Genomic DNA, 10,880 nt, shown 5'->3' on the forward strand with positions numbered 1-10,880 from the left:
TGAGCTGTCTTGCTGTCTTGGTTATTCATGGCAATTAATGTTTTATTACTTATATTCCTAAACATCTACAGGAGAGGGTTGTGCCACAGGTTGATAGGAAGAGGTCTTTCTTTTGTTTTCTAGTATGTGTTGGTAGAATGTTTTATTTTCTCTCTGACTGCAGCCTTTTTTCCTCTCTCACACGGTAGTGCTATGTTTTTTTTCTGCACCATTCTGGCTTCTCACACAATGGAGGGATTCCCTGGGAGACAGGCTTCTTCTCTGATAGTAGTTCGCCTGGTTCACATGGCGCAGTGTCCATGTGGGTACGCGGAGAGCTTTTTTAGTTCCAAAGCTCTTCCTGCATCAGATTCAGAGCCTGTATGATTCAGCAGTTCTGTTTACTCCTGACGGGATCTGCCCAGATTGGTGGGCCAGGGGTGGGGTGAGTTGTGAGAGGTGACCCAGAGCAATGGTGGCGACCACCACCACAGCCAGTCCTACTTCCACAGCTCCCTCCCCTTTGCCGGAACTACTTGGGCTGCGAATCTGTATCTGCGGTCCACAGTTCTCAGAACAGCAAATATTCTGTTCTTTTGATTTGACACTGCTACTTTTCTGCCTCTAGCACTGGGCAGGTGGGTGTATGGCGAGATCTGGGAGTCTAGGGAGGGGGCGGCTAGTCTCAGTGCCTAAGGCTTCCGTTCTCTGCTTGGCAGTGAGGGCTTAAACCACTGTTTTCAGCCTTCTTCCTTTAGTGTTTCCTCTGAGGTCTCTGCCATGAGCGTTGGGTTCAGCCGTGTTATATGCTGTCCCCACAGCCCTGTGAGCCATTAACGGAGCCCTAGGAGTCTGAATTGTTCCCTCTCCAGCAGCTGGGGTAGTTCCATGATGCAGCGTGCTTTGAGCACTGAACTAGCTCTGCTTCTGTAGCCGCGTGGCCCCGTCTCCGCACTTCTCCTTTCTCTCCTTCCCTGCTCTCGCAATTTACCCACCTTTAGGTGAATTCAGTAGTGAGCCTCTTCGTCTTGCCTATCTGCTCTGCCGAGTCCTTTCTGGAGTTATACTTGTTCAATTTGTTGTAAATTCTAGAGGAGATTTACAGAGGCTCACATCAAACCGCCATTTTGATGACGCCACTCTCTACGTTTTCAGTTGTTGACATTCAGTAATATTGTATAAGGTACAGTATATTTTTTAAATTTAAAAATCTTGAAAATTTATGATAATAAAAATGATGCATATTCATTTTGGACAACACAAAGGAGCATAAAGAAGAAATTTTAATCCTATTAAACATTTTTAAATATTTCAGTTTCTTTTCCTTTAGTCTTTTTTCTAAACAAGACATTCACAAATGGAGTCTTGTTCTATAAAAATTGGGTTATACTGTATATACTATTTTGTATTTTCCTTTTTCATTTAACATTTAACATTTTAATATTAATGCTTTTCCACTCTCCTTAAGAATTATTAGAATCGAAGTTGTTTTGTATATGGATTTACAAATTGAATATAATAACAAACCTAGGAGAAAATAAAGATGATTATTTAAGTATGCTAGACATATTTCTCAACATACAACCCAAGACAGAACTTATGCAGAAAATATCTGATTTTATTACAGAAAAAATAAACTTTTGTGTCATGTAAGTATAAGTTTAAAAGGTAAATAAACTGCTGGGAAAATAACACATAGGGAAGTAATGGTTAATCTCATAACTCAAATCAATCAGAAAAAGGGAAACAGAGAAATACCAAAATGGACAGAAAAGAAATGGTAAACAATTTTACAGTTGACTAATAGACACATGGAAAAAATAATCCATTTTATCACTAATCAAGGAAATGCAAAGGCGAACAAGAAAACATTTACAAGATACAAGTTGGTAAAGAATTTTAGTAACAGCTAATACTTATTGACCACTTGTAATCTAAGTATTTTTCATGCTTTATTCAATTTCCCTAACCACATACGTTGCATGTAGATAGTATGGTTAGGCCCATTTCACAGTTAAAAAGAATGAACCACACACCCAATGCCACATAACTATTAAGTTGTGGGGCTGGAATTTGAACAAAGACAGCATGTCTTCTGAGTCCATGCCATTTTTAGTGATTTATACCTAGAGATGAGGGTTTAGAAAAATAGCCACTTTCATACAGTACTGGTGAGAATAAGAACTGGTACAATTTTTCTGAAAGGTAGTTGGAAAATATGCATTAAAAGTCTTCATACAATTCTATAGCCTTTAACGCAGGAATTCTATGTCTATGACTATATCCCAGGTGAGAAGTCATACATATGATCTGTATCTGAGCTGTAAAAACATCCAAGTGTACAAGTATGTAAATATATGCAATAATAGGATATTTATTTCAGCATTTTTGAAATACCAAAAAACTCTACAGGACTTTAATACTTATAAATAATGGGAAAGATAAATACATTAAGATGCAATAATACTTTGGAAAGCTATATATACTCATTATAAATAATAGATAGTGAAATGACAGAATGAAATAAAAATTTTCTCTAATACTAGTATATCAATTATGTTAGATAGCAATTTTCAGCTATATGTAAAGAATAATTGACTGAAACTGGCTTAAATACTAAGGAAGTTTATAATTTCACATAGCAGGAAGATCAGAAGTAGGTAGGACAGGCTTCAAGGAAGATTCAGCAACTAAAGGATGTCACCAAAGACCTAGGTTACTTTCATCTCTGGTCAGCTTCTGCCATGCCTAGTGTCAGTTTCATCCTAAGGCTGATAGTTACCCCTGATGCAACAAGATGGTTGCTTATGATGATTGAGGATAGATTCTTCTCTGTTTATATCCATCAGGAGAGAAGGGGAAACCTCTCTCCCAACCATAGAATATAAGGCTTTTCCTTCAATCTGACTGGGCCATTTTAAGACCATTGGCCACCCTCAACCAATAACAGTCCTCAGGGAAATTCTGGGTCCCGAGAGGTTCAGAATAGTTAGGTCTTGCCCTTTGAAGCTATCGATGAGGTGGAGTGGGGTGGATATCCAGATATTTGGAATTCTGTTAGGCAGGAAGGGGGAAATTTATGTTGGGTCAGCATACACTACATTGGGAACCTCAAAAATAGGAATGGCCCATGATACTCTAGACCTGAGTAGGAGATCAAGCAACAAGAAGAAATACTGAATAATCTTTGGAAGGAAAGGAGGCAGGGCATAAAAAACTAAAGCAGTCCAAAAAATGCCAACATCCAGTCAGAGAGGAAAGAGAGAGAGAGAGAAAGAGAGAGAGAGAGAGAGAGAGAGAGAGAGAGAGAGAGAGAGAGAAATATGACTCAACCAAAGCTGCCCAGATGACAGAAATATGAGGGATCCATGAAGCCCTGGAATTAAAAACCAAAAGAAGGTACCAGGTCCAGTAAAACCACTCACAAAGGCTAAGTGAAAGTCATGTGGGTCTGTGCCCACAGATACCCAAGAAACCAGTAAATGAGGAACAGAACCAAGTGGAAAGAATTCCAAGATGATAAGTTCTTTACAGAGTTTCCACTTTTGTTGCATACATAACACCTCGTTTCACAGAATCTTGCCTTGTTCCATGGACCAGTGCCAGACGGGCTGAGAACATCCCTTCCTCCAGGTGTAGGTAGAAAGTCAGCCTTGAATGTCATTGAACAACATCTCTGAAAAGCAAGCACTTGAGTTGTCTCAGCTTTGAATCTTACTGGAGTTTGCAGGGACTTCAACTGGGTACTGCTTACTCACTTGGTAGGATCATAACCTCTATTCCAGCCAGGCTACTCTCTCTCCCTTGCTAGCCTTTTCCAGAACTTCTCCTCCTGAAAAAATATTCCAATCTTACCCACTTTTAAAGACTCAACACATATCCCTCTTCCTCATGACAGTTTCTCTAGTTCTATGAGTACCTCTCTTCTCTTACTCTTATTAAGCTGACAGAACCCCATAGGTTTTTATTTCTTTTTCCTCCAGAAATTGTTATGTGCAATTCTGAACCTGCTCAGGTACCTTGTGTTCTGCTTCCCCGGTGATGTCTTGGAATGTGTTTTGTAATTTTTCTGCATCTTTCACAGACCTTAGGTCATTAAATGATCAGTGAACTGGTCTCTGTTTCTTCTCTTCCCTTCTCCAGTCCCGTCTCTAGATGGAAATCCAAGGAATATTTTGAAGGAGAATTAGAACATGCTCCTCCCCTCAATTATATTCCTTAAATGCCTCTATTGCATTTAAATACTTAAAACCAAAAGAAAACATACCCTTACCATGGCTTTCAGGCTGTGAAAGACCTGGCTCCTGCCCACCTCTTCCACTCAGCCAGGCCTTTCTCTTCCCCCATTGATAAGCTGCAGCCACACTGGCGTCCTTTGGTTCTAAATGGGCCAATGACTTTCCTGCCCCAGAGGCTGTTTCTCCTTCTAGAAGTCTAAGGCCCCCCTAGCTCCCAAGTTAACTCTTATTTACCCTTTAGGACTCAAATATAATGCCTACTAAAAGTCTCTCTCTCATTCCCTGGTCTAGTCCTTCATGTTATCTCTCACAGAAACTTATTCTCTTTATTTATCATAATTTGGGACTAATGTTTAATGTTTCTCTCCCCTACTAGATTGTAAATTCCATGCTCGGAGGATTCATGTCTATCTTATTTACCAGGCCATATCCATCATCTAACCATTGCCTGACACATGGTAAGCCCCAGGAGCTAGTAAATTGAACCTATTAAATTGTCATTTTAAGGTCAAAACCAAGCACATTATCAGCAAACTCATATGGATCAACCTAATACTTTTTGAATGAATAAAAGGTGAGGCAAGTGAATTACTGAGAAAAGAGAATGAGAACGTAACTTGGAGAATATGTTTTAATCTCACTATACTATCTAATCTGCTTTATGGTAGACTCAGGAATCTGGATGAGTTGCTGACTCTGAGACTTTCCCCCTAAAGGAAAAAGCATCTCTGATCCTTGGCATGAGTGTCTTTCCCCAGTGAATTTCTCTAAATCCATATCTTGCAATCCCAGTCTGTTGTGTCCTTTCTTAGGCTCTATCCCCTCTCATGCTTTCATGTGTTCTTTCCTTTCACAACTCTCTTTGACAACTAACGCATGAAGGGCATATAGACTTCTACATGATGTGTCTTTACTCCCCTTCTTTGCTGGTAAATTCCCAAATGTTCCGTGCTAGGTCATAATAGTATTTGCTTTATCCAAATAAGAGACTCAAGAAAGGAATCAAAAACTGCATTAAATGATGCAGAAAGAAACTACTTACTCTGAGTGGATTACATCATTGGAATGGAGTTCCTGTGAGGTGTTGGAAGCAGGGATAACCTGAGGGATATCAGGGATGCCTCCACTTCAGACTCCTACTTTCATTTCCCTTTCTATCCAGGAGACAGTAAGTACAGTAATGGTGTGACTCTTGACTCATCATCAGGGTGACTGAGATGTGGGGAGTGTCACAGAATCTACCAGGGGAACCAAGAGTTGAACAAAGTTTGAAAATTGCTCTCTTGAACCCCCCAACAAAAAATCAGGTATTGGAACAATTTCCTGGGTGTCTTGAAAAGATATAACCCAGGTCCAAGAAGATCTAACGTTGGAGTCTTGATTTGGGCTACCAGTATTTAATATGCAGTCAGTTTTGCATAAATGCACAGTGAATGGATGCATGAATGAGTTGTTCACAAACATGAACCAATTGAAAACATTAAAATATAACCTCCCACAGTCTGTTCAAATCTGTGTGTATATATTTCAAACAGAAGTAGGTTCATTTAGTATATACTGTGTCAAAATACCATGTTATAAAAACAAAGCAAGAGATGTCATCAAAATGGCGGTGTGAGGTGAGCCCCTGGAAATGTCCCCTGGAATTTACAACAAATTAAACAGCTATAACTCCACAAAGGACTCCCTGCACAGCAGACAGGCAAGACGAAGAGTGTCACTACTGAATTCAACTAAAGGTGGGCAAATTGCCAGAGCAGGGAAGGAGGGAAAGGAGAAGTGTGGAGAATGAACCACGTGGGCGAAAGACGCAGACCTAGCTCAGTGCTCCGAGCTCGCTAGATCCTGGAACTACCGAGCTACAGGAGAGGGAAGAACTTGGACTGCTAGGGCTCCATTTATGGCCCACAAGGCTGATGGGACAGGATATAACACGGCTGAACCCAACGCTCACAGCAGAGACCTCAGAGAAAAGACTGAGGGAAGAATACTGAAAATGGTTGTTTAAGCCCTCACTGCCAAGCAGAGAATGGAAGCCTTAGGCACTGAGACTAGCCAAACACTACCTACCCTCCCAGAGCTCGCCCAGCCCCCACCTGCCCAGTGCTAGAAGCGGAACAGTAGCAGTGTCAGATCAAAAGAACAGAATATTTGCTGTTCTGAGAACTGTGGTCCCCAGACACAGATTCGCAGGCCAACTAGTTCCGGCAAAGCGGAGGGAGCTGTGGAAGCAGGAACGGCTGTGGTGGTGGGTGCCACCATTGCTCTGGACCACCTCTCACAACTCAGCCCACCCCTGTCCCCACCTATCTGGGTGGATCCCTGCAGGAGTAAAAGAACTGCTGAAACATACGGGCTCTGAATCTGGTACAGGAAGAGCTTTGGAACTTTAAATGCTCTCCACATCCCCACAGGGACGTGGTGCCCTATGACCCAGGCGAACTTTTAACAGAGGAGAAGCCCGCCTTCCAGGGAATCACTCCATTGTGTGAGAAGCTGGAATAGTGTAGAGAAAACATAACACTAAAGTGTGACAGAGAAAAAAGGGCTGCAGTCGAAGAGAAAACAAAACATTCTACCAACACATATTGGAAAACAAAAGAACGACCTCTTCCTATCAACCTGTTGCAGAACCTACTCCTGTATATGTCTAGGAAGAGAAATAATAAACTATTAAATACCATGAATAACCAAGGCAACAAGACAGCTCAGGAAGAAAGTGAAAAGTCTACAGAAAATGAAGTTAAAGATATGGAAATATGTGACTTAAATGACAGAGAATTCAAGATTGCAGTTCTGAAAAAACTCAATGAGATGCAAGAAAATACAGAAAAGCACTTTAATGAACTCAGAAATACAATCAAAGAACAACATGAGCATTTTACTAAAGAGATTGAAATTTTTAAAAAGAATCAAATAGAGTTTCTGGAAATTAAGAACTCAATAGAAGAAATGAAGAATGAAATAGACAGCTTAGGAAGTAGAGTTGACCAGATGGAGGAAAGAATCAGTGACATCAAAGATAGAAACCTGGAAATGACATGGATGGAAGAAGAAAGAAACTTGAGACTTAAAAGAAATGAAATAACTCTACAAGAACTTTGAGACTCCATCAGAAACAGCAGTATAAGCATAATGGGCATATCCGAAGGAGAAGAAAGAGAGAAGGGAATAGAGAGTATATTCAAACAAACAATAAATGAGAACTTCCCAAACTTGTGGAAAGAACTGGATCCTCAAATCCAAGAAGCAAATAGAACACCTAGTTACCTCAACCCCAACACGCCTTTTCCAAGGCATATTGTATTGAAGCTGTCTAAAATCAAGGACAAAGAAAGAATCCTCAAGGCAGCCAGGGTAAAGAAGTAGGTAACCTACAAAGGAAAGCCCATTAGCTTATCATCAGATTTCTCAGCAGAAACTCTAGAAGCCAGGAGGGAGTGGAACCAAATATTCAAACTATCGAAAGAGAGAAATGATGAGCCAAGAATAATATATCCAGCAAAGATATCCTTTAGATATGAAGGAGGAATAAAACATTTCCAGATATACAGAAGCTGAGGGAATTTTCTAATAAACAACCTGTACTATAAGAAATACTAAAGGAGACTATTCAACCACCGTCAACAGGGACAATTTGTGGCAACCAAAACATAAAAAGGGGGAGAGTAAAGGCCTGAACTCGAATATGGGAATGGAGAGAGTAAGCATGCTGAAGGAAATGGAATACTCTAAATATCAAACTTTCTTTTAGAAAAACTTAATGGTAACCACTCAAAAAAAATCCAGAACTGAAATACATAGTGTAATAAAAGAAGAAACAGAGGGAAACATCATAAATACCACCACACAGAAATAATAGACAACAACAAAAAGGCAAACAAACCATGGAGACACAATCTTACCAGAAAACTAAAGAAAGAATGATAAGAAATCCTCACATATCAATAATCACCCTAAATGTAAATGGACTGAACTCACCAATAAAAAGGCACAGAGTAGCAGATTGGATCAAAAAACTAAACCCAACCATGTGCTGTCTCAAAGAGACACATCTCAGGTACAAGGACAAGCATAGACTCAAAGTGAAAGGGTGGGAATTGACACTCCAAGCAAATGGTATCCAGAGAAAATCAGGTATAGCCATAATGATATCAGATGAAACAGACTTCAGGGTGAAAAAGATAACAAGAGACAAAGATGGACATTTCATGATGATAAAGGGGACTTTTGTACAGTTAGCCTTTTTAAAGAAATAGAACAAAAAATCATCAGATTTATTTGGAACCACAAAAGACCCCGAATAGCCAAAGCAATCCTAAGAAAAAAGAACAATGCTGGAGGTATCACACCCCCTGACTTTAGCTTGTACTACAGGGCAACAATAATCAAAACAGCATGGTATTGGCAGAAAAACAGACATGTAGACCAATGGAATAGAACTGAGAACTCAGAAATAAAATCTCATAAATATGGACAGATAATTTTTGGCAAAGAAACAAAAAACATACAATGGAGAAAAGACAGCTCTTAAATAAATTGTGCTGGGAGAATTGGAAAGCCACGTGCTAAAGTATGAAACTGGACTGCTATCTGTCACCATGTACCAAAATTAATTCAAAATGGATCAAAGACTTAAGCATAAGACCTGAAACAATAAACTGCATAGAAGAAAACATAGGTACTAAACTTATGGACCTTGGGTTCAAAGAGCATTTTATGAATTTGACTCCCAAGGCAAGAGAAGCAATAGCTAAAATAAATGAATGGGACTATATGAAACTTAAAAGCTTCTGCACAGCAAAAGAAACCATCGACAAAATAAAGAGGCAACCAACTGAATGGGATTAGATTTTTGCAAACAGTGCCTCTGATAAGGGGCTAATATTCAAAATATACAAGGAACTCATGAAACTCAACAACAAAAAAACAACCCTATTGAAAAATGGGCAGACGACCTGAAGAGACATTTCTCCAAAAAGGACATACAAATGGCAAATAGACATATGAAAAAAATGCTCAACATCACTAATCATCAGAGAAATGCAAATAAAAACCACTATGAGCTATCACCTCACTCCAGTTAGAATGGCTATCATCAACAAGACAAATAGTAACAAGTGTTGGAGAGTTTGTGGAGAAAAAGGAACCCTCATACACTGCTGTTGGGAATGCAGATTGGTGCAGCCGCTATGGAAGGCAGTGTGGAGGTTCCTCAAGAAATTAAAACTAGAATTACCATATGACCCAGCAATGCCTCTCCTTTGTATCTAACCAAAAAATCCGAAAACATTTACCCATAAAGACACGTGTGCTTCAATGTTCATTGCAGCTTTGTTTACGGTGACCAAGACATGGAAACAACCAGAATGTCCTTCTATAGATGAATGGATAAAGAAATTGTGGTATATATACACAATGGAATACTATTCGGCGGTAAGAAAAGATGAAATAGGATTGTTTGTGACAACATGGATGGATCTTGAGAATATTATGCTAAACGAAATAAGTCAGACAGAAAAAGCAGAGAACCATATGATTTTATTGATATGTGGTATATAAACCAAAAACAACAAAAGAACAAGACAAATAAATGCGAAACAAACACTCGTAGACACAGACTGTGGTTTAGTGGTTACCAGTGAGTAAGGGATAGTGGGGTAGTAGATGAGGGTAAGGGGATCAAATATATAGTGATGGAAGGAGAAGTGACTCTGGGTGATGAACACACAATGGGATTTATAGATGATGTAATACAGAATTGTACACCTGAAATCTGTGTAACTTTACTAACAATTGTCACCCCAATAAACTTTAATTAAAAATAAGAAAAAGTATGCCTGTCAATTTTTGTTTGTTAGTTTAGCATGTAAGGAGCTTAGAATTCATCACTCTCATCTTCACAACAACAGAAAAGCTGACAAACTGAAAATCAACAATTCTTAGACCGTTGGAGAATTGAGGTCACAGTGTGAACTAATGACCCCACAAATTCGAGGGACAGAGAGGTGTATATTGAGAATCACATCTTACTGGAGCAGAAACTCGGGAGCAGACCACTGCCAGAGCCAGCAAATGGTAGGAAAACAATTTATAATTGATAAATTGCTAGAAGCTCAGTGTGGAAAAGCTTAAGAATTAAAAACTCGACGGGATCCCAGGCGGAGCGGAGAGCGCAGAGACCGGGTGGCGGCTCTTTCCCTGCGTCCCGCGGCTGATTTCTCCCGCCGGGAAGGCGGCGCGCCCTGCGGTGGACGGGGAGCGCAGTCTCCATACCTAGGCCCCTCCCCCGCCGCGCTCTTCCAATCTTACCCCGCCCTTCCAGAGACTTAAACCGGCCCCTGAACCGAGAAGTGGTATCAAAAGCTCACGCTTTGGGAAGCCTGACGGGCAGCCCTGACCCAGGCAGTCTGGGCAGTGTGCGTGATTTTGGCTGCGCTAGGAGAGAAGAGACGCCTCCACCCCCAGCCACCACCTTTTCTGGCCTGCGGGAAGAGGGCGACGCACGGCTGGGCTGGGAGAGTGAAGACCCCTCCATTTCCAGCCCCCACCCTTCCTGGCTTGCCTAGGGTGGGGTGGGTGCAGCGGCCGAGACACACCCGGAGATCAGCAGTGAGGCAGGCGCAGCTCTGGGCTTCCAGCAGATCAGAAATCTCCTGCCCG

Source organism: Rhinolophus ferrumequinum, chromosome X (assembly GCF_004115265.2).
Source record: "Rhinolophus ferrumequinum isolate MPI-CBG mRhiFer1 chromosome X, mRhiFer1_v1.p, whole genome shotgun sequence".
In the NCBI taxonomy this organism is placed as follows: domain Eukaryota; kingdom Metazoa; phylum Chordata; class Mammalia; order Chiroptera; family Rhinolophidae; genus Rhinolophus; species Rhinolophus ferrumequinum.